Below are 23,383 nucleotides of genomic sequence, written 5' to 3'. Positions count from 1 at the left end.
AGGGATAAAAAATAAAGGACAAAAGTTAGCAAATTGTGTCACCCGCCTCTCTAATTTTACATCTGCTATATATTACACAAAAGTAATTTCCTCCCAAATACTTAATTTTGAGCAGTGATCTTCCGCAAACGGATCTGATCAAGCTGACAGTGAAACTACGAGACACAAAACTGTTAACGGTATGACAAATCACTTCTTAATCTCTCATCTGTGAAATCCATTCCTTGTTCAACAGATAAAGGAGTTTGGATAATTTTATTTTGAAGGCAAGGAATTTATCTGTGAATAAATCTTTCATCCTCTTTTTATTGGTTTCAGTCACAGCCACTACCACATCTGACCCCTGGAATGACCCCATTTTGCAACCACTGCTGAATGTTATCTTAAATTGGATATCAGGAGATTATAGAATTACGACTTTGGTTAATCAAATTTAAATTGTTTCTTTGAGGTGAGCTGATCCATGAAATAAATACCACAACATCCAAGAAACAACAACCCTGAAAGCAGTATGAGTCACTGAGTTTAGGCAATATTATGTCCCTTCCTTCCTGTAACTTTAGCCCTTCACCATACCAATAAACTGAACATGATATGTAACCTAAAGAGATATCACTGTATACAGAATGATAAAACCCAAAGGATTTGGTAAATATGACGAAGACTATTCAATTTAATGCCAACAACTTACACCAATGCTAAACAATCAGCCTAGGAGGTATCCCTAAAGCTCAGGAAGAATATGAAAAATAACTTAGGTTGTTTTCCAGGCCCTTGATGCTAAATGCTTTTGCAGAACTGGATGTGTGTGTTCTCTGTTGCACATGAGAAGTGCTTTTCCTCCTTTCTTTCCGGGTTGTTCCACACAGCATTGTCTGCTGCGTTTTTATGAATGAAAATTAAAAACAGAAGCAAGGGCAATGACAAGGAAACGATGGCATGAGGGGCCAAACCCTGACACCTTTACTCCCACTGGGGAACACTTTACTCAGTGAATAATCACACTGAAATAAAAATCAGTGGAACTGTTTGTCAAGTAAGGATGGGAGAATCTCACCCTAAGAGTTTAGAATTCAGTACTACACAGTGTGGGTTCAGTGTTGTGCATAGAAGCACGAGGAACAAAAAAAGGTGGGTGGGGGGGAATGAGCAGCAGGAATGATGACATAGAAGGAGTAAGGCAAATCTCTCATTTAAATACTGAGGATTGCTGTTAAGCCTATGCCTTCATATAAATATTTCTCTGCCCATGCCCTGCCCTTGCATGTAACAGAGCACAATCATGCAGGAGGCTTAACACTTACTTATGTTCAATGTGTGGGACTACCCCTATGACGGAATTGTGCAAACCCTTCATCAACTTGGAGAACATTTATTTATGTGCACAGTACCATTGACTTCAGCAGAAATACTGTACTTAGATAAGTGCTCACCAAGATGAGTAATTTCAGAGTAGCAGCCATGTTAATCTGTATCTGTAAAAAGAACAGGAGTACTTGTGGCACCTTAGAGACTAACAAATTTATTAGAGCATAAGCTTTCGTGAGCTACAATCAGATTCCTTCTATTTAATTTAACTGGTGCATGATCATTGCCTCCACTTGCATTTTCAGTAGAGCACATCCACCTTGCACTTCACCAAGAACTTCCAAGATCAGGAGTGAAATCCTGGCCTCACTGAAGTCACTGGTAATGGGGACTTCAGATTTCAACCTCAAGGCTTTAACGGATAATACTGATGCACACAAGTTCTTAGTTTCTCACATAGGGTACGCACTCCTGGCCATAGCAAATGAGAAAAGCAAGCTGTTAGGCAAAACACTGAATAAGGGTTTTTAATTCTGGGGCTTTGTATTATCTGGTGCAGACTATGATGTCTGCCATGTTACCAGAAGTTAACGTATTTAACTTTATTGATGAAGTACAGCACGAATCCAGAACTAGTTTCCAAATATCCAGTGGGATCAAGTAAAAATCTCATTGAAAGATTTTCAGACAGAATGTTTTCTACTCATGAAAGCACATTGTAGAGTTATTTGTTACAATTCTAGAATAAAGGCTTGATTTTCAGATGTGCAGAGAACCTGAGTTCTTACTGACTAAAGCTGGAGTTATAGGGAGTGCATGCCACCTCTGGAATTCAGACACTAACTCTTTAATTCAGTGATCCAAGGCAACAGGGCAAAATCAGAGGTGAGTTAATGAGTCAGAAGAGGTGAAACTTACACCTCCTTCTAGCCATCCAAGGGGGTAAGTCACACCAATTTAGTCTCAGTTACAATCTGAGATGCATCCATTTCTCAGGTGTGTAACATACACTACCTCACAAGTCACCTGGGAATGGGGAACACTCCCTGCAGAGTGGAAGGAACAGGTGTAAGGGCTGGCCTACTTTAATTTACAACACTCATCTGTTCTAGTCCCTCAGCATATGAATTCCTGGACTCCAACTTAGAGTCCATCAGACAGGATGTGCAAGGAGATGGCAGTTATAAATTAACAGTTAAGAGGCTATAAATCGCACATTAAGGGCCAGATTGTGTCCAGGTACTGCATGAGCATGCAAGGTGGGTATAGGGCAAGGAGCCACCCCACTATACTTCCTGTGCAGCCAGCAGACACAATCAAACTCCTCCTTCTGAGTGCACTATGCAGCCCAAAGGGACCTGAAGGATGCGAGGTCATGGGACTACCCTCATTCTGCACTAGCCAGTAGAGCAGGTACACTCCCACGGCAGGAGAAGTACTCATCCCAAAGAAATCACCTGCAATTTGAGTGCAATTAGTTCAATGATTTTTTGGGGGTGGAATTTGACAGGCTTTTCAGAACCCTTCTGTGGCTTTCATTATTGAGGAAATGGGTTCTCATTTCACTTCTCAGACTTGGGGAATATTCCACTGAACAATACAGGAAGGTTAAGATGCTCTTGCTTAGGAAACATGACTTAAGAAAGATAACATGTTCGCGCTCAAGAAGCAACCTGGGTGAGAATTTTGGGGGTTTTTTCTTCTTAATTTCAAGTGGCTTGAGTGGTTGAGAGGGACCAGATTGAGGGCCCTGGAGATATGTCCTCTGTTTATCCACAGAACAGATAGAACCTGTACAGCAGCAGTGCAAATTCCCCCACACTGACCCAGAAACATGCCTTAACTTTGGCCCCAAGGGACTACGTCTATCTTCTGATAGTCCTCATTCTCCATGCCCATTTTATCATGGCCTGCTAGGAGTTTCCAGACAAGAATGGTACTTGTTGTAATGGTGGCTTTTGGTTAACTGGTAACTCAACAATAGAACTGAACTGAGAACACTAAATTATTTCGTATAGAACAACCACCAAAGAAATTTTCAATCACTGTCATACTAGACCAGATTCAAACTGGTGACCTACATATGAAAGGTTTCATATGCTATTAAAAATCTCCCACAAGCCATCCAATTCCCTGATGAGCAATATGCTTAAAAATAACGAAATCAATACAAAAGCTTACATGTAGGAAATAAAATAAAAATAAAAATGGTGACATATTGTTTCATGCGCAGTCCACTCCCACTCCTTTTGATCTAATATTATACTTTTTAACAGCCTAATGGCTCTGAAACAATTCAGGGGGGAAAGCAATAAAAACAAAAGGAATAGGTATCACTTGCTTTTATTCTGTTCTGCAAGTCAGGAGTTTGATAATCGCATGCCAGATGCAAAATAATTAGGCTTATGCTTGCTTGTAAGCTGGGAGATAATGGAGGTAATGACAACGTGAACTTTTTCAATTATACAAAGAAGGCAGACATATCAATTCGCTTATTTCATATACAGAGAGTCAGATCTTTGTGCTTGACTGAATAGTATCGTGGCATATTCATATGGTCTGAAAAATGCACCTTCAGCTAACAGCATATTACATGGTCTGTAGAAGTTTATTTGTGAAAACGAATCATTTTTGGGTGGGAGATGGAGGGCGTGAAATGATGCTATAAATGAGCTTCAGAGACCAAGCAAAGCAATTATCAGAGGGAAGAAAACAAGGATCTGTTCACTCTTCTATAAAAAATTATAGGTGATGGTACTCTACTATAGAATCAATTGAGTTTCATATAACATTTGTTTTCGTTCTCCAGCTAGGGCTCGAAGTCTTTGTGAAGAAGCCTTAAGGTTCAAGAAAATGAACTCATTTCAATGTTTTCTTCAGTGAAAGTTCTCCTAAGGCGCTGCTTATTCATTTTGTTCTTCCCCTTCCTTCCCCTCCTTCATATCCAGTTCAGAGTAGGCACTTTCTTTCTTGCTTAGTCTCTGCTATATTTATGTGAGTTTCAGATCTCCTATTATTATTGCCAAAACTAATCAAAAAGTAAAAGTTATGTCTAACCATCTGTTAGTCCATGAGGACTTTTCTCAAGGTCACATAAAGACATCTTTTTCAACGCATCAATAATACTCGAGACAGAGTCAAGGGAGACAGAAAGTGATTCCTTCTCCAGGTCAGGTTGGAAGTGATTGGCAAGTCAGTAACACACAGGCTCAGAGTGTGGCTGCCTGGACCTGCCTGTAGATAACAGGCAGAGTGTTATTTTGCTTTCTAGCCCTGCCATTCTATGAACATTTATACATGTAACTATTAAGGAAAAAAGACTAAAATATCCTTCTTCAATGCAAAGAAAACTAACATGAAAAGTAATGCTATCTGTTTAAAGAAATTAAGTCTGATCATTCAATTAAAAATAAATCAGATAACATACACCAGACTGATTCCAAGGAATCAGGACTCAGGAGTTTCCAATTAAGAGTTGCCAACTGGGAAAAACATAAATCTTATAGAGTGTTAATTTATTTTCAAAATGTGCAGACAGCATTGCTTTTCAAGTGTACACATTCAAAGAAAACGTTTATTGCATCTTTAACATGGTTATCCAAAGTGTCTTATTACAAGAAGGGTTAAAACAGCTGGCATTTTGCACTGTAGACACAGATCAGATGAATAGAGATGGGGAAGAGGGGGAAAGCTACTTCCTTATCTTGGTATTACACAGTAAATATCAACTGAGACTTTAATCCTGTCGTCTCAAATAAATTACAGGAGAAAAATCTTTAAGAGGTGCCAAATTTTTTTTTTCTTCTCAATAGAGATTACATGATTTCCCTATCAAAATCAGATTGGAACAGTTTAAGATAGCCAATTAAACACCGAATTTCACATAATTTTACAAATATAAATATAACCAGCAAAAAATGTTATATCTGGATGAAATAAAATTCACTGGGGACAACAGAACTCATTTCACCCCCTTGCAGAGAAAATCGGAATGCAGGATTACATGATCATACTAAGGATACAGTGTGTATTATGCTTAAAGGTGGTTTTAGGGCTGGTTCTAAAATGTAGGCTGGATTAGCACAAAACATAATCGAGTTTTCAATGAATAGCAAAGAGAGAACTGCCTCATGATTGAGGTGCACTTAATGATCAGCCACTAAGGAGCCTTCACAGCTAGAATAAACAGCCTACTGAAAATTTGGAGGAGAAACAGGGGCAAGAGGGCATATCTTTCTGGGATTGCTAAGGGCTTGTCTACATTACCCTCAGGATTGATGGGCAGCAATTGATCCAGCGGGGGTTGATTTATCGTGTCTAGTCTAGCCATGATAATTCGACTGCCGACCGCTCTCCCATCGACTCTGGCACTCCACCAGTGCAAAAGGCGCAGGCGACGTCGATGCGGGAGCATCAGCTGTCTGTCGGCTCACCAGAGTGAAGACACCCCGGTGAACAGATCTAAGTAGGTTGACTTCAGCTATGTTATTCACGTAGCTGAAGTTGCGTAATTTAGATCAATCCCTGCCCCACCCCACCCCCAGTGTAGACCAGGCCTAAGAAACTAAAAGTTGAATAAAATGTTTTTCCGTGAGTGTTTTTTCTCAATACTGAATTATATATTTAGGCCAACCCTAGCACATACTGTACTGGCAAGAAAAACAGCTGTAGTTGATGAAAACACAAACAGTTCATTATTTTTATTAATAATCAAATTAATAATCACTTTGCACTTTCTACAGGGCTTTATTCTGTATACAGATTGCCTTGCAAACATTACCTAATTCAAAATCCTGCCCTTTGCCACATGGGTAACTTGCACATCATCGGGTGGGATTGTACTAAAGAGGTCAGGTACTACATCAAGTCCACCATACCCCAAATGTATCCTCCTCTCCTCCGTATTTCTCAGTCCTCCTCATTTTTTGTTTGTTTTTTTCAAGTTGCTGATTTCCTCCCACCATCCTCACTCCCTAACCCACAAATAGAATCTAAAATGGCCACCCTAGCTCTTCTACCAGGAATGACCCTTCACTTGCAAATATTCATATTTTCATGAAAACTTGCATTTCCACACATGAATAAACATTTTCATGAAAGCAAACTCGCCTCTTGAACATCTGTGTCAACAAAACCTCTCTCATATGAAATGTTTGCACCAGGAATGAAATGCACCCCCATGCAGAAGGCCCATGCAGTACTTAAGTCCCACTTCTGCAAGACCACCTTGCACAGACCCTCTTCACAAAGGCAAATTTCATCCAAAGTGAACAAAAAGGGGATGTGAATACAATCAAATTCATTTTTAATCTGATGCAACAGTCTTGGATTCCCCCCCAAACACACACGCATATATCCCTAATGCCATTAGCGTCATAGAAAATTTTCCATAACAAAAGTTAGTTGAAGGTTTGACAGAAGACCACATATGCTGTACATCAAAAGGTCTTTGAGAATCCCCACAACTGTGAAAGAATAACTATAACCTTGAAAGGCTCTCAAGGCCAGAGACAGGATCCAAGAAGGCATTTTCTATGAAAGTACCAAATTACTATTTTCCATAGATATCAATCCCATTGCTCAGAATTAAAGGGAGGAACAGACAGTCATCAAGAAAGCTTTGCCAAGAAGAATGCTAGAAAAGCAGTCCCCACTTCTCTCTAGGGAAACTTACAGTCTGTTTTGCTGGAAATAGGTGAACTCTTCTGGAGTATTACTGGTGTGTAAGCTTCTAACCGAAGCAAAGGGAAAAAATAAGAAGAGACACAGACTTAAATGATACAGGTTGGGTTATTGGACTCCTTTCACTTTAAAGTGGTATAATGTCCTTTGCTTACAGTGTGGTGACTCCTGACTCACACTGAGGTAAATGACAGGAGAATCATATTTACAATTTTTATATTTTTATTTTTACCATATTTAATTGTAACTCATCCCCACGCAGTGTGATGTTTTGTCCCCTTTAGAGGTGTCGGGGCCACATAGAGAAGTTGATGAACCTGCTACAATGTTGACTAACAGAGCAGGCTCTTTTAGTTCAGGCAGGAGAGGCTCATGCTACAAGATCCAGAGAACCCAGGTTTTATTCCCACTGACAGTGACCCACTGTGGGGCATCACTTAAATAGTGGTCAACTTAAATCCCTCTACAGGACACCACTGGTAAGTTGCACAACTTTTCATAATCATGGTATGGTGGTTTGAGGGTTCCCCATAATCCCCACCGCACCACAGTTTGAGTTGTTTCAGAGTTTGAGTTGTGTACACTGTCCTTCCCCCATTTGTAGCACACAAGGTGTTCTCCATACAAAAACAAACAAAAGGGTCCTTTTCTCTCTCCTTCCCCAAAGAGATGGGCAAATCCAAGTGAAAAAGAAAGAAAGAAAAATGTGGTCTGTCTTGCATTTTCTTTTAGTCACCCCTTTGGGATTTGGCTTATCAGCAGGGCATAGTGTCTTTAATCAGAATTAGGGTCTGCCTCCAGCCCCACCTTTTGGGTCACTGGCAGTGGGAATAAAACCTAGCAAGGTCTGCTACTGTCTTCCTCTTTCCTGATCTGTCCCAGTGGTGAAAAGTCTCTGAGGCAGAGAGGTCTTCTTCCTCTTCACCACCCCTTCCTATGGCAGGAATTCCCTTTCTAAGCTTCCCCCATCCAGACAGAGCAAGCTTTACAGGTACACCTGGTAAGTGCTGACTGAGCCCAGAAAAGCTTGATTGCCTCCTCTCTACTAGAGCAAGGTTATGCCCCCTCCCATATGGGTAAACTGGAAATTAGAGTCAAAATTTGAAGGCACATTTTTGGGTTGGCTAGCTCATAGGCAAGACAGGTATGGAAATGAAACCATTCCCAGGATGTGGACCCAATTCACTGGGCATAGAGAAAGAGAGAAGCCACTGGTTCCTGTCTAGGTTAAACTTTGTCACTAAACTGCCACCCATCTGAGGCATTAAAGAGGAGAACATCCCAAGCACACATGGTATAAGAGGCACAGTGTGAGACTTACAGAGAGTACTGCTGTTCATCTTATATCACATGCACATCTTCTAAGGTGTATGATTACAGTTCCAATAAGTTCTTTGGGAAATTCATGGCTCTTATCTGGCTAATTAGTCCCAAATTGTCAATGAGACTCTTGCTGGGCCAGGGTTATATTCTTTATATAGGTTATTCAGTGACTTAGTTCTTTTTTGACTATTTCAGGTTTCTAGCTACATTTCTAGTTCCAGAGTAACAGCCGTGTTAGTCTGTATTCGCAAAAAGAAAAGGAGTACTTGTGGCACCTTAGAGACTAACCAATTTATTTGAGCATAAGCTTTCGTGAGCTACAGCTCACTTCATCGGATCATCGGATGAAGTGAGCTGTAGCTCACGAAAGCTTATGCTCAAATAAATTGGTTAGTCTCTAAGGGTGCCACAAGTACTCCTTTTCATTTCTACTTCCTGCACTGATTGGTTTTAGACCATACAGAACTCTCAAAGGATGCCAAAGTGATGAAGGATGAATCCTTACTGCATCTTATGCTCAAGATGAGTCCAGAACTCTCATGTTTCAGATTCTGTTTGGTTGATTTATTGCTCAAGCTTTTGTGAGACTGTAAATTGTAACTTATATAGGGGGGGGTCACTATTTTTCAGCTGCAGAGTGATAGACAAAATGATCTTGAAGAAGCATGATGATGTTTCTCTGCAATAAACTGCAGGGTAAATTGGCCTCCACGTTAGTATCTATACTGGGTAATCCTTACCTTTTTATGGTAAGGATTAAAATTAAACATTTTAAATTAAAATTAAACATTAAAATATTGCTTGTTCAACTCTGAGATTATATGGTTATTCTTCAAGTACACTAAAACAATGTGCAAATTTTGGGAGAACCCTTGCATTTTTTGCTCACAGGAAACTGTTGACATCACTAGGCATTTTGGGTGCATACGAAACGCATTTGGGCACTTACAGTATGTGGATTAGCAGAAACAACAATGTAGTTGCCAACACTTACAAGTCAACATTTACCTCCAGTTATTATAATCCAGATATCACTTTGTAGCAACTCGATAAATGTTGACTTTGTAATGGTGACTTCTGTATATGTGACAATATAAAATGCTACACATTATTCAAAACAATCCCTGTTCTAAAAGCACATGCAAGTGAGCAAGTTACTGAATCATGCATCTTCCCTGTGTCATTCATCTGATACTTTGTTCTTGTTTCCAATGCATAGTAGAGAACAAACAAAAACATGGAGAAAAAGAAAGTAGAAAGTGATCCAAAAAGCTGTTCTGTTTCTTGCCCTGTCCAAATATTCCTTCTGCCAAATAGCAGTTGCAATTGTGCTCCTGGACGTAGATGAAAGACCTGACACTCCAAGCAGTACTACATCCCAGAGAGAATTGACAGAGGCCCTGACTGAAAACAAAGTTAACCAGCAGGAAGCTCTTCAAAACCATGGATGCCAAGATGGATACATTTAACTTTAAAGGAGGGTACAGTGGAAACATATGTAGATTTAGGTGAGGGAGAAAATAAAGAAGGTAATCCCATATGACCCAAAAGAGATAGAAAATGGAACAAAATTAATGCTTTTCACGGATAATAATAAAGGGATGCCAGATGGTCCAATGGGATAGAGTGCTAGCCTGAGACCGGGAGACAGGTTAATTCCCCACTCTGCCTTAGACTTCATCTGTGATCTTGGGCAAGTCACTGAATTGTGGATAATTGTACTTGCCTACATGAGAGAGTGTTGTGGGGATAAATATATTAATGATTGTGAGGGGGTCAGAAACCATGGCAATGGGAGCCATGTAAGAAGATAGAAACAAAAACCAGTTTGTGGGGAAAAAATTGAGATTTCTTCCATGATAGATCAGGGGGAAATATGTGAGGATATTAGGCCTTCCAGAGAAGATATATAAGATATGTGAAATGTAGACATTTAGGATGACCTGCATGCTATTAAATACCATAGTATGCCAGGACTCAAAAAAACATTGTCTATGAATGGTCTTACGGTAAATTGCACTGGCCTAGGAAGTAGAAATCTTGGCTCTGCCACTAATTTTCTCTGTGACCTGGGGCAAATCACTTAAACTCTCCATGCCTCATGTCTGCCTCTTTAAAACAGGGATAATAATGCTTGCTACCTGACAGACGTATAGTGAAGCAAAATTCATGAACGCTTGTGAGATGATGAGATATGACAGTGATGAGGCAGCACCACACAGGAGCTTATAAATAAAAAAAAACTGTAGTATAATGATCAGTCTATGATAGCCATGACTAGCACAGGATATTGCAGACAGCCAGGGGGAAATAAAACCTGAAATAAGACACAATGGAAATATGATCCAAAGATTCAGTTCTTCTCTGATGTCACTGAGATCACTCAGAGGAAGAAGGCAGAGCAAGCCCATATGAATAAAATTCCATAGGGAAAAAGTGTCTGTGACAACTAGCAAAACTTAGAGTCAAACATTCAGAACATGATGACCAATTTATGTCCCCTAAAAGGTGTGCATGAACAGCCATGTGTGCCCGTGCGTATATAAAACCCCTCTGAACATGAACATTTAGTAGCTTCATGTGCCAAAAATGACTTGCAGATAATTTCCCTTTAAGCTTTATTGAGAGAGAAAATTTTCACAAACACCTAAATGACTTAGGAGCCTAAGTCCCATTTTTCAGAAGTGACTTAGGCACCTAGGTGCATTGGGGGGTTGATTATAATGCAGTCATGGGGCTTGACTGCGGCTTGAGCAGACATCCCTGAGCCAGCTTTAGTCGAGATTCTTTGAGTGCCAGAGCAGTGAAGCTGTGGCACCAGCAGCAGTTACCCAGGGTTCAGGAGAGGCTTGTAAAGCTAGCTTGGGTATGTCGACTCAAGGTGCAGTCACACCCTGTGATGGCCATAGAGGAACACCCCACCTTCCTTGCTGAAAGTTGGTAAGACGTAGTCTCTTAAGGGGGTGGGAGTGGGGGTGTTCAAAGGCACAAATGGCATTTAGGCACCTGGCTTCTATTGAAAATTAATGAGAATCAGCTGCCTGAATGACATTTGTGATTTTGAAAATTTCCCCCTTAAGTCTCTTTTGAAAATGGGACTTAGGCTGCCAAGGGGCAGATTTTCAAAAGATATTGAGGTGGCTAAAAATGCAGACAGACAGTGGGATTTAAAAAAGCACCGAGGCAGGTTACATGCCTAACTGCCATTAAAATCAACCTTAAAATCCCACTAAATGCCTAGCTGCATATTTAGGCGCCTAAGTACCTTTACAAACCCACACCTATGTCACTTAGGTGTGTTTGAAAATTTTACCCACGATCTAAATCAGTACAATTTAGTGGTTCACTTGCTTTCCCTCTTCTGCAACAGGTGAGCCGTAGTCCATGAGAAATCCATTTTTTATTAATTATCTTAAAATGTTTTGAAATAGATTTTTACGAGAGCTTTGCCAGTTGGAGTTTGTCACTCTTGTCTCATCATCCCGCCAAGGATACGTTGCATTCTAAACTACCCAAAAATAAATACAGAAATAAAAAACGGTTCTTGTGAAAGTCACACCGTTGGATCCTATTTCTCAGAGTGATCTATACATTAGGCAGCAATACTGCTCTGTGCAGTGGAACTTCCGTCCAACCAGCACATCTTTATTTGAACTTAACCTTTCACAGACATCTGCAGAGATCAGTGCTTTGCCAAGATGTAAAAACCCTTAAAAAAAAAAAAGATATAAAGTAATCATAACTGGTCTTAATACATCTGAGACATCACTTTTAGCTGCCCGTGCCAGCAGCTTTTCTTTAATAGACAATTTTTAAGAGGCAATATAAAATAATTACATAGAGGAGAAAAGCTTGGTTCATTGTGCAAAAGAAATCGCTGATTTCGTGACTTAATTCCCTCAATGTTGAGAGTGCAGTAGGAAGATTATGGATACCATTAAATCAAAGTTTCTGTTAGTGGTCCTTGTGCGACCAAGGTGAGGACGCAGGCCTATAGCTTTTGCAAATATGTGTTTCTCTCAAGTTGGATCTACCATTACAGAGAGGTGGGCATGCATTTCATTGGCAAGTAGATGGAAGAATCAAAGGCTGAATAGAAAGAAAAAGGAAAGGAGACTCAAAAAGAATGTGGACACGATAGATCCAGCCATGGATTGTTTTTTATGATGCCTCATACTAATAAAGTAGAAATTGAATCTGTATTTATTATTTATTGAGCAGCAACTATGTATTCAGTATTTTCTTAGAGTATCATCTACAATTGGTAAAATCATGGACAACAAGAAACATCACCATCAAAATGAGATTTCTAGATTCAGTTGTACTTTTTAAAGTAGGTTATAAAGCAAAAAATACATGTACACAGTATTTGAGTATGCAAATACATCAATTAAAAGCATAAATGAATAACTGTAGATAAATTTTCAAAATATAATGTTTTGAAATGAATAGTCAAACCATTTTATTTTGAAAATGTTGAAAAGAACCATTTTGACATTTGCAAAAATAATCTCATTTTTATTCAGCTAAAATTGTCAAATTTGACTTGAAGATGCAAAGTTTGTCAGCCTGAAACTTCATTTTTAGTGAAAAAATTATTTGACTAAAAAATATCTCCCCACCTCTAATTAAAGGGTATCTTGTAAAACAGTCTCCCACAATCTTATAAAAGGTGCATCCCTACTAGAATCAGAGATTAGGGAGTAACATTTCAAAATCATCCAGTTGAGGACAAGTGAACAAGAGAATTAAAATACATAAAACATGTTTTGGAATTCAAATGGATTTTCATACAATGCTAATCCTAAAATGCTTTCTCCTACACAGAGCTGTAATTACAAGATTCAGCACTTTTATACAAATCAACAGGAGGGGGAATTTAGTGCATACCCAGTGCAGCCTTGACACTATTGTACTGGACAGAATCATATATCCTAGTCCTGAAAGTTTGCCACCTAGCAGCAAATTTGATTCAACCCAAAATAGCTCAATCCTTTTCAATCGCAGAGTGGATTAGAAGGATTTGCAACACAAATGAAGAGTTTTTCAAGTTTTGTGCTGTCCTCACTTGAGAGAATCACAGAATTAATGAAACTAGAGATTGAAAAGACCTAGCTGATCATCATCTCAATGTCAGTGCAGGATTGCTCCCTCTAGTACATTTTGTAGTGTTTTGTCCAGTCTAGTTTTAAATATCCGCTGCCTCACAGCACCAAAGTTACTAGTATACAGAAATATTACACCCATCCATGAAACATCTTTACCTCAAACTCAGGACACATTCTATTCCAAGAGTCAATATTCAGTAATTGTAGTGCTTTAAAACTTCAAGCCTGAATAATTTGTTTCTACGCTACCTTTATTCAGGCATCCTGTAACCTCTAAAATGCACCACAGAAACTGAAAAACATTCTCGACACTATGTAGCTCTTATAACATGTCCTCATGAATTCTCAGTATCTTATAATATACTCCAGTAGGCCCTCAACAAAGATCTGACACTAAGTACCTTAAATGTTTAAGAATCAGGCACTAAAATTTTCATTTGAAGGTATTTTATTGGGGTCTTATTCCATATTCTCCTACTTCTATAGATCTTGAATCAAGGCTTTCCACTGGAAAGTTCATTCTGTCCTTCCTTTGTATTTGACTGGTCATCATTAAAGGCCAAATTTTCCAGAAAAAGAGCCACTAGTGTTTACTGGCATTTGTTCAGTTAAAATCTATTAGTCAACCAAGTTGTATTTTCTTGTATTTTCGTGTAAAAAATCAGAATACTTTCCCTTCTGTGTTCTCTAAAGCAGCCCCAGAAATGTACCCTATTAATTTTCTCACCCTTTCCCTGAAAATCAGTTAAATATCAGCCATAACATCCAGTTGCTTCATTTCAGTCTGCAGTAGTATTTATATGACAACTGGAGATGTACTTGTTCTAGAAAGCGGAGATGCTCACGTGAAACAAAGGTAGTGAATGAAGACAGAGGAGACACTCCATATAAATTGAACGTGACTGCTGATTTCTTACGTTAACAATTAAACTAAGAAATGTAAAAAAAATCTCAAGGGAAAAAACATCTCTGCTGAGAAACTATTGGAACATAAAGGACTGCTTTTACTTCCTCAATACTCTGGCTGCCTGTTAAACTAATAGCCCTATAAAATAAAGTGATTGTGTGTGAACAGTTGGTGTGTTTAGAGAAATCTATGCAGTGCACAGTACACATTGTTTTCACCCACACTGAATCTTTCACAGTATGAACTACTTTCATGTGTTTCATTCCTTTTCATATTTCTGCAACATGACATGTCTTTCAGGAAAGAAACTGTCAAACTCTGACAATAACAGATGCATAATTACACAGGGGTAAATCGATTAGGATGATTACCAGAAAGCAAGAGTTTTGAAAAGAAAGGAGGAAAATTCTAGGGACTGTTTATTAAAATTAACATAATGGTCTTTAAAAATTAATAAACTGATACTTCTTTGAGAAGAGACACTCACTTCTTTTTCTCCACTTTTGCACTTTAGTGTTACCCATGAGGACTTGCGATTTATTTTTGAAAGCAATTCTCAACCACTTAGATATTTTTGACTTGGTTAAGGTTGAAGCTCTATCATCCTGTATCACTTGTTTGTGGTGTTATAGTTTCAGCTTTGGCAGGCCTAGACCTTAGTCTTTTAGCTAGTTCCCAGTGTAGCTCCTCTTCTGAGATGTGGCCCAAGCCTCCTCCCTAGTGCTTGACTACTGGGAGCGGCATCTCTCTGCATGGGTTGGGGCCTGGTTCTTTTCTGTGAGCCCTGGTGCTTCCACCTGAAGTGTCTCCTCACTGTACCCAAGACACAAATGGTGCTGTACCTTGGGAAAATAAATTATCCTATCAGTGCTCGCAGGGAGTATTAAAGCCAATACACAAGAAACCGTAAGCTACATCAACACAAATCTCACCAAAGAAATGACACCGCCAACAATAAAACTATAAAGGGGGAATTTACTGGAAGCACGAAAATAGGATTTGGGGAAAAAAAGGGATAGCACTAACACATGAATACTCTACACTCTGCACCCTCCCTGCCACCTTCACAGGCAGATGGTATGCTGAGAATAAGTCCAGAGACAAGTGTTGCAGCACAGCAAATGTTGGCCTGATTAAACAAAAAGGAGTCCCTTTTACTGTGTCTTTCACCTCTGAGTGAGGCAGGGTCCTCTCCTGGCTCCCTGGTGTGGAGGCCTGGGGAGGTCTCGGCTGGCTCTTGGTAGCCAGCACTGGGTCAGACCTTTACCGCTCTAGATGCTGTTCTCTGCAGACCTGGAACTGCCTGACACATACACTAGATCCCAAAGTTGTTCAAAGAGTCCCTCTGTGGGCTCCCTGAACTGTTCTACTTCTCTCTCAGCTCCCAAACTCAAAAGCTCAAAACTGAAACTAAAACTAATCTCTGTCTACTAGTCAGCCTGTCCCTGACCGCTGAGGGGGGCTGAGCAGGCCGGACTCATCATGGGCCCAGCAAACTGCTTGTTCATCCCATGCAGAAGCTTCCCTATTGGCCTAAGCTGGGGTTTCTAGTCCATTCCATCCCCTGCTCTGACTCCAAGTGCTGGGAAATGGTGTCAGGGCTCTGGTAGCCACTGTTTTGTAATCCATAGGGTAGGACCTTCTAGAGGCTCAGTCCTGAGTTCCAGAAGCTGGCAAACTCCAAGTGGAGCTTACATTAGTAAGTGGTAAACCTTGTGAAAACCATTTATTGCCTGCTTGACAGTTTGCATGCAATTACTAATATGGTCCTGAAATGCTGTTTTTGAATCTATTTCAATGCAAATTAGGGCTACTGCTGAATACCTAACACCATCAATTCAAATGGCATTACTTAGGTTGGAGATCTAATTTTAGTTATTACCTACACTACATTTCTCGGCTTGCAAAGATTTTCATGTGAATGTTTTATTTTATTTTTTTAACTTAAAGGAACACGGTCAGATTAAAATGGGTATTCAAACCACTACCTCTGGGGGTGAGGTTTTCAAGACTGCCTAAAAAATTAGGCACTGTGCTCTCTTTGACTTTCACAATGGGAGATGGGCACAATTCTCGCTTAGGCACTTTTGAAAAATCCAACCCATCTATTAAATTAAAACAGCAAGAATGTTTAGAACAATCAGTTGTAATAGTCTGTGTTACATATTTGTTTACGGGTTGTATTTCATTGTCTGTCTCGTCAACAACTAATCTTTTTGATGTAGTGTCTTGAAATTGCATAATTACTGTAGTTAATGGTTAACTTATGATTTTTTTAAATTAGGACTTGTAGCACTGAGGCCAAGTAAGCAAAAGAATGAAGTCTGGGCTTATTGGCTTTGACCCAGAACAAACATTGCATTTTGACTATATCGTCAACCTCACCACAACAACTCATTGCAAGGCTGTATTATAATGGTGTTTTCTAGAGGGCTGTATTGCATACCTTTAGCGTATTGAGCTTGGCAGCTGCTGGGCAGTCAACATTTTTTTTTTTAATGACTGTAAACTTTTCTCTTAGCAGCAATTAATCTGAGCTGGCTTTATTTGAGAAAGGGACCGTTGTCCAAAGAATTAATATCTCATGAAAAGCATACCTCCCTTATAGTTAGTTTTATCATCATTAAATGTGAGCCCAAAATTCAGTGTAAGACTTTGATCTACAGCCTGCTGATGCCATTACATGATTTCTTAACCCCTTACAAAACTGAAAAGCAAATAACCTTTTACAATCCCTGCAGGAACATTTCTGTGAAGAAAATCTCATTATACCAAGCTTCAAGCTGGCTTGGCATGGGTATGGATATTACTGAGCATTTAAAGTGCTTCCTCCATTGCTTTAGTTCTGCTGAATATAATCAGAATGCAAGCCAACATATACAGCCTTATAAATAAAATAAAGTCTTGCAAAAGAGACCTGCTGTCTTTCCACATAATCAGCGTGATCATCTACCTGGCAGATGGACACTTAGCCGCTTGGCTTAGGGTTACAGTACATTTACAAAAATGGCCAAAGGTTTGTTAAAACCTTTTCAAATAACTGATTTCCCATGATGTACTTGCACAATAACATCACTTTAAAGATGGTTTATTGGCTAATTACAGAGATCAAAATTAATATCAAACTGACTAATTAAGGGGCTGTTATAGCAACACCTTTATCTGTTTCAACTTATCATACCTTGATTTTACTACCCTGAAAAAATAATGACACTTCAGTGAGCATAAAGCTTAACTGCACTGCTGCTCTGGATGATCTTCCAGATAGTTAACAGCTTTTTAGCCATACGGACATTGCACATACCACTAGAAAACAGCTTTTACCCACATCCATATGAAATTTACATGGCAAAGACAAGGGAATATGTATTTTTTGTGAAGTTGAGGACAAGTGTTTGGCAATCTTAGCGAATGTGTGACTGTTTATCTGTAAACCACATAACTTCAATGTCATTTCTCATTGGGGAAAAATGTTACTTTTTCTGAGTACAGACTTTCATATTTGAATGTACAATACATTACGGTGGTAATTACTCCATGGTTAAGGCTGAGTTGAGTTATGCAGTTAAAGCAGAGATTCAACCTCTTTGTTATGTATTAAAAATTCAGGGCATCTTCCACAAAAATATAGCACTTACTCTGAGTACAGAATTAATTTCTACAGGAGTACAGAAATTGTTAGATTTCTTAAGGACTCATTTTTAATTCCTGAACTATTTAATACCTAGTATCAGACCTTTTATGTTTCTGATAATCTCAGTAACAGAACAACAGATTTCAAATCTTCCATATAGTTAAAAGTCACCAACGTCTTATGCATTAGGTTACATTCGACTTTTGTAGGGGTTAATGGTAGTTTTACTCCCATTATTAAGCAGAACTCAAAGTTTCCCATTTATCAGAGCTGAAGGATATAATGTTCTATTACAGAGAATTCCTGGTAGAACAGCCCTCTTCAACGATGCCATCTCCCATTGTTCTCAATAGAATTTAAGCCACAGCTACCCTCAGTGTGTGGCTATTTTGAGAAGAGTCTTGAACTCTCTTTCTTTGACCTCAATAGGACAGAGTGGCTCCACCTCCTAATAGCATAGGGGGCCCTTCTCGTCCCCGTGGGGAGCAGTGGCTTCAGTCCCATTGAGAACAATAGGAGTTGGTGGCCATTTTGAAAGGTAGCAATACTTTGTGACTGATAAAAATTCAGTTATGCCAAATAATAACAAAAAATTACCATTAATCCTAAATATCTGTTCAAAAGCTACCTACTGCACCACATCTACTCAACTGGCAGGTCAGGAGAGAGTGGGTAAATATTCTCGAATACAGGGGAATGTAAAAGGGTGCAAGAGGCATTTTGGGAGGGCGTATGTATGTTTGCAGAGGAACATAGCATGGAGATGCGAGAGTCCAGGGGAATTTGGAGGACAGGCAAGAGGGGGAAACTGCAGTGTATACCCTGGCTGTTTTGTACTGCTCTGGCAAAACACAGATGCTGTAAAACTAGTTTAAATGGCCCATATGTTCTGCCTGCTTTGTGCTGCTCCAAAGTGGGACAAAGCAGCCAGAGCATACTAGTGAATCTAGCCAAAAGTCCAATTTTTAAAAATTATTTAAGGTTAATACTATATATCTTCAAATCATTAGAAACATCACATGGTCATATTCTCTTGGGGTTTCTTGCTAATGTGTTAAAAGTTTTATTTAAAAAGAACCAAGGAAATGCCAAGACAAAAGCATTAAAATGGAGTTGAGTTTGAGAGTACATATCAATAATTTAGGGTAAAATGCATTACAGGGATTTTGTAATTGTGCCTAAACTAAATATTATAAACACAGGAAATTCACTTAAAGTTAAACCTAAAAGAAACCCAAATATTTTAAAGTATAGAACTGCACAGTAAAGGCACTCAAGCAACTCTGCCCTATTGCACTCTTTAAACATCTCTTTTAGTCAGCTCACACTGAAGTCTTATACATAGGCTACATTTGAATAATTATTTTTATGATTAGTGATCATTCATCTGTTATTCTGCATAGCTAGATGTTTCTCCTTCAGCAGAAACCTTAAATCTGCCCTCTATTGCCAACATGCAATAACCATACAATTATAATTTGGAATTTTAGTATTTGTGGACCCAGATTTTTGTGCCTGAATTTTTGAATACCCAACTTGAGAAACTTTAAAGGGACCAAATTTCCAGAGGCTAATTTTTTCCCAGGAAATGCAGATTCAGATCATGTTGAATTTGCCAAATTGCTTCATTAAAAAAAAAACAAACAAAAAAGCTACTAAACATTTCATTGAGAAATTTTTGTAACAGAATGTTTCAATTTTTTATTCACAATAAAATATTCCAATTTTCACTTCAATTTTATTTTACAAAAAGATAAAAGACCTCAAAAATTAAACAGAACTTTTAGTTTGGGGCTAAATGAAATTGTTTGTTCAACTTTAAATGACTTTTCAGTTCACCAAAAATTTTTAAAATTCATTTTGCATTGACCCAAAACAATTTTTTCTTCCAGTTCAGTCACCAAACTTAAAAAAAATGATTATTTGCAGTTTTATTAGGGACTTCTGAAAACTTAGGCCAGTTAAATTATATCATAAGAAAGGGGATATCCCCAACCTTCCAGTGGAACACATGGCACTTGCTATTTGCTCCAGAAAGGCCTAAGATGTTGAACTTAACACCCCATACATTAGTACTGATGGAAAAGTTAATTTAGATAACTTTTCAAATTTATAATTTGTCTGCCTATGAAGCCTGGGGGTTGGATTTGAGGTATGAGCTCATGTTGTCACTATAAGTGAAAGGACATGAAAAATAATACTAATTATTTTATAAATCTATCTACAAAATATGTTGAGAATTATTTTTAAAATATGTGCCATATACCAAATTTGATAGTTTGTTGCAATACACAGATTTTATTAGTCATTCAGGATGAACCTCATAGCTCAGTCATGATCTTGCCAAACTTGAGTAATTTTTTTTTTTAATTTATGTCAAAAATCATTTCTGACTGCACCAATCCATTACCTGTTCTCCATGGCCCTGAACCATGGAGGCACATCAAAGTTTTGTACTATGTATTGTATTAATAGATTTATAAATAATCTGGAAATGGTGGTGAGAAATAATGGTGCAAAATTTGCAGATGGCACGAAGATTTTAGGTAGTCAGGACCAGAAAGAATGCTGATGAACTTCAGAGAGACCTAACCAAGTCATCACAATGCTAAATCAAATACAAATGTATTTCACATTGAGGGAAAAACGTAAGACCTCTGCATATTGTGCAGATATGGTCAAAAAAGCTAATGAGATGTTAGTATGCATAAGGAATGGGATGGTGACTAAGACAAATATTATACCACTTTTTATATAAATCAGTTGGTGCAGCGACATCTGGAATACTGTGTCACCTCTATCAAAAAGATACTGCAGAACTAGGGGATTTCACAGAAAAGTGATGAAAATAATCAAGGGCCTTGAAAAAATTCATCTGAAAAGAGACTGAACAGACTGGGACTGTTTGCTACAGAAAGGAGACTATTAAGAGGGGAAATTGTGGCAGCATATAAAATAATGAATGATATAGAGAGGTTAGATCAGGAATTTCTGTTCTCTGTATATCATAACACAAGAGCAAGGGAACATCAAATTAAATGGAAAGGTAAGAAATTAAAAAAAAATGATACAAAGAAAAACTTTTTCACACAACTTCGAACTAGACTGTGGAACCCTTTGCCACAAGAAGAAGAGGTCTTTGAAGAGGTTCGAAAAGGGATTAGACATTTATATGGATAACAGCTTGCCACAAACTGACAACCTGCATTGTCACTGATACAATGCAGTGAAGTCCAATACACTAAGCCACAGTCCAGGATCTTCACTGAGCTGTAGCAGTGACCAAAACAGGTTGCTAGTGCACAGCAAGCTGGTGCCGCGTAGATTCACACTCTCGCTTGCCGTACACTAATTCACTGTGTTGATGAGGCCTAATGTGGGGAACAGGGGTTCTTACACCATCCCCTAAAGCATCTGCTACTGGCCACTGTCAGAGTGGGCCTCGAGTGTTATCCAAGACAGTCATTGCTATGTTCCAGTAAAGCCGGTAAGCACATGCTTAACTAAAAGCATTGGATTGCTAATCGCCTTTTATGATGAGATTACTGGTTCTGTGGATGAAGGGAAAGCAGTGGATGTATTGTTTCTTGACTTTAGCAAAGCTTTTGACACGGTCTCCCACAGTATTCTTGTCAGCAAGTTAAGGAAGTATGGGCTGGATGAATGCACTATAAGGTGGGTAGAAAGCTGGCTAGATTGTCGGGCTCAACGGGTAGTGATCAATGGCTCCATGTCTAGTTGGCAGCCGGTATCAAGTGGAGTGCCCCAAGGGTTGGTCCTGGGGCCAGTTTTGTTCAATATCTTCATAAATGATCTGGAGGATGGTGTGGATTGCACTCTCAGCAAATTTGCGGATGATACTAAACTGGGAGGAGTGGTAGATACGCTGGAGGGGAGGGATAGGATACAGAAGGACCTAGACAAATTGGAGGATTGGGCCAAAAGAAATCTGATGAGGTTCAATAAGGATAAGTGCAGGGTCCTGCACTTAGGACGGAAGAACCCAATGCACAGCTACAGACTAGGGACCGAATGGCTAGGCAGCAGTTCTGCGGAAAAGGACCTAGGGGTGACAGTGGACGAGAAGCTGGATATGAGTCAGCAGTGTGCCCTTGTTGCCAAGAAGGCCAATGGCATTTTGGGATGTATAAGTAGGGGCATAGCGAGCAGATCGAGGGACGTGATCGTTCCCCTCTATTCGACATTGGTGAGGCCTCATCTGGAGTACTGTGTCCAGTTTTGGGCCCCACTCTACAAGAAGGATGTGGAAAAATGGGAAAACGTCCAGCGGAGGGCAACAAAAATGATTAGGGGACTGGAACATGTGACTTATGAAGAGAGGCTGAGGGAACTGGGATTGTTTAGTCTGCGGAAGAGAAGAATGGGGGGGATTTGATAGCTGCTTTCAACTACCTGAAAGGGGTTTCCAAAGAGGATGGCTCTAGACTGTTCTCAATGGTAGCAGATGACAGAATGAGGAGTAATGGTCTCAAGTTGCAGTGGGGGAGGTTTAGATTGGATATTAGGAAAAACTTTTTCACTAAGAGGGTGGTGAAACACTGGAATGCGTTACCTAGGGAGGTGGTAGAATCTCCTTCCTTAGAGGTTTTTAAGGTCAGGCTTGACAAAGCCCTGGCTGGGATGATTTAACTGGGAATTGGTCCTGCTTTGAGCAGGGGGTTGGACTAGATGACCTTCTGGGGTCCCTTCCAACCCTGATATTCTATGATTCTATGATTAGTTCTATTGCTGTCTGTGGGACTAGTCACATGCTTAAATTTCGGCATGTGTTTAATTGTGGGCTACATGTGCAGGTGTTTCAACTGGTAAACCTGTTCAAATAAAGTTAGAATCCCTTCCTTCACTTTTGGATGATTTTTTACTGTACCCACTCTGAAATTCGAACACACAGAAAGAACTCCTCCCTTCTCTCCCCTCCCCTGCCGAGGTTTGCTGGCTTTCATTTCTGGGATGAAAATGGGATTGAGATTGACAAACTATATCCATAAAGCTATTTTTGTAGTATTTCCATCTGGGAGCAGGAGGACTGGAAATTTCCAAAGAAAGCCTTCTGGGTTCAAGAAAACTATTACAAATTTTCAGGCAGAAGTGGTTTAGGCAGGCCAGATAAGCACCCACATTTCTGTATGTTGTATTTGGATTTGTTGTTCTCTAGAATCTCAGCTGAGCCCAGACTAGATTTCTTTCACAGCTCCAAGGATTTCAAAAGCCTAGCCGTCATTCGCTGACGTGCAACTTTCAGGGCCCTTTGTGAAGCTTGGAACTCATATAAATGGGGCAAAACACAAGACTTTCAAAACCTCATTGGTTTGCAGTCCTGTGTATTGGGTTTATCAAAGCAAGCATGATCTTTGTGGTATGTTTTCTAGAAAATAATTCACTTTACAAGTCATTCAATTG

This window comes from Lepidochelys olivacea, assembly GCF_965140295.1.
Source record: "Lepidochelys olivacea isolate rLepOli2 genome assembly, chromosome: 4".
Classification (NCBI taxonomy): Eukaryota; Metazoa; Chordata; order Testudines; family Cheloniidae; genus Lepidochelys; species Lepidochelys olivacea.
Note: the sequence above shows the minus strand (reverse complement) of the source record.